Source organism: Macaca fascicularis, chromosome 9 (genome assembly GCF_037993035.2).
Source record: "Macaca fascicularis isolate 582-1 chromosome 9, T2T-MFA8v1.1".
In the NCBI taxonomy this organism is placed as follows: Eukaryota; Metazoa; Chordata; class Mammalia; order Primates; family Cercopithecidae; genus Macaca; species Macaca fascicularis.
Window position 1 is genome coordinate 94,104,646 of NC_088383.1, and position 7,267 is coordinate 94,111,912.

Genomic DNA, 7,267 nt, shown 5'->3' on the forward strand with positions numbered 1-7,267 from the left:
ATCTAAACATTTAGGATTTAACACCATTCATTGACATTAATTACTTGGGTAATTTTCATAATCCTTTACACTATTTAAAAAAATTTAAAAGTTCAGTTAGACAGATAGCTTTCTCTCAATTAAATTTCAATTAAATAAGTCAAATGGCTTTCTTTTAATTAACACTAAATTACATCCTATTAATCGAGTATATTCTGCTATTGGAATGTTGTTGCATTTATTAAGTATTTTATTGAAAAATTATTTCAGTAATATAATTTTCTTTAATATTTTATGAGATAAATATTTGCTAGTCTATTGTGTATCCAACAGAGATATAGAATGACATATAGGCATAGAAATTCAACCAGACGTTCAGGCCTGGCTTTGAGTCATAGCTCTCCTCATTAACCCTGAAAAGCAAGCTAAAATTTCCAGTTCTCAGTTTATCTTTCAGCAGTATGAAATAATTAGTCTAGGCCAGCTGCAGTGGCTCACACTTGTAATCCCAGCGCTTTGGGAGGCTGAGGCAGGAGGATCACTTGAGGCCAGGAGTTCAAGAACAGCCTGGGCAACATAGGGAGACCCTGTCTCTACAAGTTTTCTTTTTAAATTAGCCAGGCATAGTGGTATGCATCTACAGTCCCAGCTACTTGGGAGGCTGGGTTGGGAGAATTGCTTGAGCCTGGGAGGTCGAGGTTACAATGGGCTGTGATCATTCCACTGCACTCCAGCCTGGTTGACAGAGATCTTGTCTTAAAAAGAATAGTCTAAAGCAGGGTCAGCAAACTTTCTCTATGAGGACAAAATAGCAACTATTTTAGTCCTTTTAGACTTTGTGGGAAGAAGCAAAATGAAAGATAATGAGAGAAAACAAATCTCCACCATTTTCTAAATACAAAATTCAAAATATAATAATTACTATTTTTTGTAATTCATGTTTACTAATGAGAGGAATAAAATTTCCTCTTAATAAATGCCATGCTTCCAGAATGTTCCTTCTCAGCCTCTTTGGCTGGACTGCTCTGTTCAATTTCTAGATGTTGGTATGTTCCAGAATCCTCATTTCTCTTCCAACTAGATTCTCTTCTTGCATTAGCTTATCTAGTTTCATGGTTTTAAAAACCATTTACATGTCATGACTTTCAAATTTGTATAACTATAGTTGACCTCTATACTGTAGGGCATATTTATGTAACCAATTGCCTTTTTGCCGTTTATTCCATGTCTAAGAGATACCTCAAATGAAATAATTCCTAAAATTGTTTCCTACCCTTATCTCTCTTTCAGTAAATTATACTTTCACCTACCCAGTGATTCAAGCTGAAAATCTAGGAGCCATCCTAGATCACTGCCTAAGCTCTCTCCAACAACCAATTTATCAGCATTTGCTTGAGTATTCGTTGTATAAGGAGAAAAAGCAATCAGAGTTGAGAAGCCGTATAGCTGTGTTCAACACAGAAATGACCAGAAGTATTCTGGCTGTAAAGTAATTATAAATGTTATTAAGTCAGCCCCCTAAACAAATTTTGAACACATCCACTTCTCCTCATCTCTACTAATATCACTTAGTCCCAGCTACCATTACCTCTTACTTGTACTTCTGCTCTTGCTTCGTAAATGGTGTTTCTATTTACATTTTCAACTCCAACCCTTGCTTCACCCAATCCATTCTCTACAGAGTGGTCAGAATGATCATCTCAAAGCACAGTCAGACTTTGTCACCTCCTGCTTTTAAGTTTTTGCAAAGCTTCCCACTTTTTAATTTGACATATATTAGTATCTGATTAGCATGTTCCCAGTACTATTCTCATTGTTGGGGAGATGGCAGGAAATAGAGAGACAAAAATCCCTGCAAAATGTAACTTACACTCTAATGAAGGGAAATAGATAATAAACAAACCAAAGAAAAAAAAAGTGAATCAGATAGCATGTTAAATAGTGATAAATGCTATGGAGAAAAATCAAGCAGGGAGTTAGGCAATGGGGATTTGGAGGTGTTACAACTTTCAATAGGGTTGTCAGCAAAGGCCTCATTGTGAAGATGCCTCTCAGTAAAGACCTGAAGAAGGTGAGTTAGAAAGGAGGTGGAGTTTGAGGGTAATAGCATTCCATGGAGCAGAAAGAGCAAGTGCACAGGAATAGCAAGAAGCAGAGTGAGAGAGGTGAGGAGAATTCAAGATGACATTAGAGAGATGACAAAGTCTAGGTTAAGGAGGATCTTGTAGACTCTGAGTATGGTGTTTAGCAGGGAAGAGACAGGCTCTGGCTTAGGGTTTAGAAGGAACGCAGGCTATGTGGTGAGGATTGTCTGAAGGGTAACAAAGGCCAAGGTGGGGAGACTACTTAGAACTCTACTTTAGGTGAAATGTTAGAACTGGGTGACGCAAAAATGTGCTCAGCATCTGTGAGGAGGGGCAGAGAGGGAGCAAGGATGGATCCAGGGTTTTTAGTCTGATCAACTGAAAGTCTGGAACAGCCATTACTTAAAATGAAGAAGTCTGAGGGAAGAAAAGATTTGGGGGAGAATATCAAGAAACTTGATTTTGGATGGGTGCATTCGAGATGCAGATTGCACATCCAAGCCAAGATGCCAAGTAAGCAGTTGAATGTTTAAATGTGGATTTGAAAGGAGAGGTAGAGGCTGGAAATATAATTTTGGTAGTCATTCTGTTACAGATGTTATTTGAAAGCTGTGAGACTGAGTGAGATCATGGAGGAAGTGAATGTAAATAGAAAAGGGAAAAAGTCTGAAGATGGAGCCCTGAGACACTCCATTGTAAACTGGAAGATGAGGAAGAGCCGGCAAAGGAGACTGAGAAGGGGCAGCCAGTGAAGATGGAAGTAACCAGGAGACTGTGGTGTCTGAAAGTCAAGCAGCAAAGGGTTTCCACGAGGAAGGAGAAATTAACAAGGTCAAATGTTGTATATGGGTTGAGTAAAACTAGAATACCTCCTAAATAGAGTATGTTCTAAATTTATTACCAGTACTTGAAATCACCTACAAATTGATCTCCTTTACGTCTATGCCTTCATCTCCTAATATCTCCTCCCTTCCTCAGTATAGCCTCTCCCCCATTTTCCTCTCCAGCTTTCATCTGCTACCTTACTCTCTCCCTTGTTCACTATCCCTTCTCTAGACCAGCCCTTTGTTTTTCCATCATGTCAATATATTGTCCTATCAGTTGTTCCCACTGCCTAACTGTTCCTTTTACTTCATGATTACTTCCTATCATTACAGTTTCTTTTCGTGACCACTCGGTCTACAGTACCAATTTTATTAATGTTACTTCCATCTCCTTCCATTCACTCTTTATCCCACCACTTTGTTCCTTTACTTTATATAATTTTTGGCATCACAACATTTTCAGTTCATTGTTTTTCATCCCACATAACAACAAGGATCTAGACTGTCTTGTTCTCTGCACTGGGTCAGGCTAGAACAAGGTGTGCTACAGTATGCATTCAATTAATATTTACTGAATAAGCTAATTAATCTATATTTCAAAATTTTAACAAAATTATATGTAAGACATACCCAAACACTGGTAAATTATTCCAAATTGAGATGTGTAGAGGAAGAAATCTGAGAGGAATTTTTATTTGATGATGCTGGAAAGTATTTTTTTCAAGTGTTTTTCAATTTACATGTTGTGTAATTGAAAAACATTCCTCAATCCATTTGAGCATTTGGCAATCTCTTTGAGACATAGTTCATCTACCTTATTTCCACAGCCCCTCAAATACAACCTTGCATTTGCCTAAAATGGTGCTATATTATAACTTCATGTTACCTTTCATAGTTCCAGGAATCTGTAAAAGTAATAGCGTCATCTTTATTCGGGTCTAGTATACAGCAGACACACCTTAACTGTTTATTGAAAAGATGTTTAAATAAATGAATATTGAAATCTTTAATTAAGAGTAGCTGCTGAGGAACAGAAAACCAAACACCACATGTTCTCACTTATAAGTGGGAACTTAATGATGAGAACACATGGACACATGGGGGGAACAACACACACTGGGGCCTGGGGCAGGTGGGAGGGAGAACACCAGGAAGAACAGCTAATGGGTGCCGGGCTTAATACCTGGTGATAGGTTGATCTGTGCAGCAAACTACTATGGCACACGTTTCCCTATGTAACAAACGTGCACATCCTGCACAGCTACCCCGGAACTTAAAATAAAAGTTGGTTAAAAGAAAAAAAAAAAAAAGGGTAGCTGCTGAATTAGTCAAGTAAAATTTTCTTATTCATTCATTTTCTACCAGCCTTCTCAAGAGAATTGTCTTCTAAGAGGTCCAAATGAACACAACTTATCATTGGAAGCTCTTTTTAAAAAATCGCTCTAATGAAATTCAGGGGATGAGTAGAAACGGGGTAGGGGCAGGCTTTGTGTTTGATAATTTGGTGTGCTCTTTCATCTTCCCTCTGCAGTCTTACGCTCATTGTTTGTTGCTGCTAAAGCAGTAAATGTTGTTTGTCTTCATTGCAAAACCAAGGATAGAAAACTTTGAAGTGTTTTCTGTTGCTTAATGTCACCTACTGTTCCTGTCAGCAAACTGAGATAAACCTGATGGACTGAGGTGTCTGGTCTAATTCCTTTATTGACACATAGTCCTGTCTTCAAACACCAGTGTAAATGAATAAGTACTGAGATAGTAATGTGTCAGTAATAGGCTGCCAGATAAATGCCATTGTTTACGTACTGATCCCTGCTTCCTAAGGCCCAAACAGCTCAAAAATCTTACAAATTAGCACCTCGCTGAGATCAAAGAATTGTCTTTTCTTTCTGCAATTACCTACTTGGAGAGCGGTGCAAGCAGATGAGACGAGTTTAAGCTGTCTCTCTCTAGCCCAAATCTTTCTTTTAAAGAGAACAAATGGTGGAATTATACACTGTTTCAGGAAAAGGCAGTTAAGAATAAGAGATTTTTACTTTATTTTGCCATGCAAGAACAAGGGGATTTTTAATTTTTATGTTAATCCACCAATCAATTCCCATTACAATTATTTTACTGGAAATTCAGTGGAAAGAGTCATGTTCATCCTTAACAACCGCCTTTTGGGATCAGATTTAACTGCAAATTACAAAAATAAAAATCGTTTTGAATTCAGGGATACCATAGTACCCACACTTCGAACAGAAAGTATGAGAAGAATAAATACTTTCTGAAGGAGTAAAAATTTAGACAACAAATCTTCTAATTTCGTTTTTGGCATATCTTAAACAGAAAAGTACACCATTAGTCTCTCTTAATTTGAAAAAAAAAAAGGTATAATTTGATGACTTTCCTTGCTTACCAAGTTCTTTGCCCTGAAGCACATTCCAGCTCCATTAGCCTGTGTCCAAAATGGCATTGTTTTATTTGAAGATATTGAGAAATGAGAGGATAGAAGGATGTAACTTGAGTTTACACTATTTAGTAATTGTCTTTCATATTAGTCATATAACCTAGAAACAAGAAACCGAATGTTCAAAACTTATTATGGCTTAGGATAACACTGGCTTCTTTATAAGAAAAACAAAATTCTTTCTTGGTGGTTGGCTTTATCTTTTATGCAAATGAACAAAATCTGCTTTCCATTTCTAGCGTTAGACTTTGTGTTAGTCAAAGCCTTGACTCCTATGGATAAGTGAGTGGTTTAAAGAAATAAAAATTGACCTGAAAAGTAATTATCTGCAATAAGTTGGAATCCTTTTTCCCTATATGTGTTTTACTTCACTTATCCACATCCATGGTTTTTAAAGGGAATATTAAATGCCTTATGCCAAGGTAAATAATGTTCATGTAAACAAATGTGAACTTAAGGCAAATTTTGATATAATTTGTCTCACTTTTCTAAATCTGTTTCTTGCATTAAGCATTCTAGTATCTTTGGAATCAGCCAGGGCTAGAGCAAAAGCCCCTCCTGTGATGCTGTGACCCCCAAGTTTGAAGACTACTGATAACCCCAATCTACGAAGACTGGCTATGGAACTTCCTACATGGAGACAACGCCAGTGGAACTCTGATAATTATCCTAAAACAAGGAGGCTTCTTCAGTAACCCTTGAACTATGTTCAAATATGTGATTACATTTATGTCCTTAATATCACTATTAGTTTCTGATGTTAAAGTAAAAGTTGAGGAAAAAGTAGAAAAGGTAAAGCAGTACAGGTTAGTTCAATGCCAGAGTAACTTCTAGGAGGGTATATATTCAGTGTGAACAATTTTCAGCAGAGAAATGTCAACTTCTGGCCACAACAGCAACCAGTAAAATAACTATTTTTAGTGTCATATCTATTAATGAAGAGGAGATTGCATAATATAGATGAAAGAGCGTAGTATTTGAAGGTGGAACGCCTAGCAGGGCTTGAGTCTCAACTCTGCTGCTTTTACTCTAATTGACTGAGACAAGTCATTTAAACTAAAAGAGCCTCAATTTTCTCATATCTAATGTAACATAAGAGTTCACAGCCTTTTACATTGTAGTTACTGTGAAGATCTAATCACAATGAAATATATTTATATGCCTGTCTGCTGATAGAACTTTTGTCATAGAGGGTAGTCCATTTTATGTCAATAGGGCTTAAATAAGATCTGTGCTAGCAACTGAATTACACCAGTGAGTGAATAATTACAAAGAAAGCCTGCTTTATCAATCGATATAAAGAAGAAAGTTACTGAGTTTGTGGGGGAGATTCTCCTTTCATACTGACACTTGTTCTTACTTTCCCTGAAATAGAGATTATAGTAGTCTGCCAGCAATCCTCAAACTTCAATCCTGGCCTGGAAATTGGACAGAAGGAGTCCAAGGATGCATGAACTGAAAGTGCCAGTGAATGTCTCAGTGCAAACTGTGGAGTCATAGTGGTTAATATGCAAAATTAATTCCCCATTCAGACTCCAGGCAGTTACATATCAACCAACATCAACTTCGACCCTCAATCTTCAGCCTCAACCTAGTAATAGTATCTCCGAGGTGAATAAGCTATGAAATGGACATTTTCACCCTCCTTTTTTTTTTTTTTTGAGACAGAGTCTTGCTCTGTCCCTCAGGCTGGAGTGCAGCGGTGTAATCTGGGCTCACTGCAACCTCCACCTCCCGGTTACAAGCGATTCTCCTCTCTCAGCCTCCTGAGTAGCTGGGACTACAGGCACATGCCACCACACCTGGCTAATTTTTTGTATTTTTAGTGGAGACAGTTTTTCACCGTGTTAGCCAGGCTTGTTCTCTATCTCCTGACCTCTTGATCTGCCTGCCTCAGCCTCCCAAAGTGCTGGGATTACAGGCATGAGCCA

The 7,267-nt window shown here is 37.7% G+C and overlaps 1 long non-coding RNA gene across 1 annotated transcript; it reads left to right on the forward strand.

Annotated features, from left to right (window-relative positions):
* The first annotated feature begins 2,153 nt into the window (after window positions 1-2,153).
* On the forward strand, window positions 2,154-6,511 carry LOC107130931 (uncharacterized). Its single transcript, XR_001493707.3, has 3 exons — window positions 2,154-2,312; window positions 2,659-2,823; window positions 5,871-6,511. It is a non-coding gene; the product is annotated as an uncharacterized lncRNA (long non-coding RNA).
* Window positions 6,512-7,267: the final 756 nt, after the last annotated feature.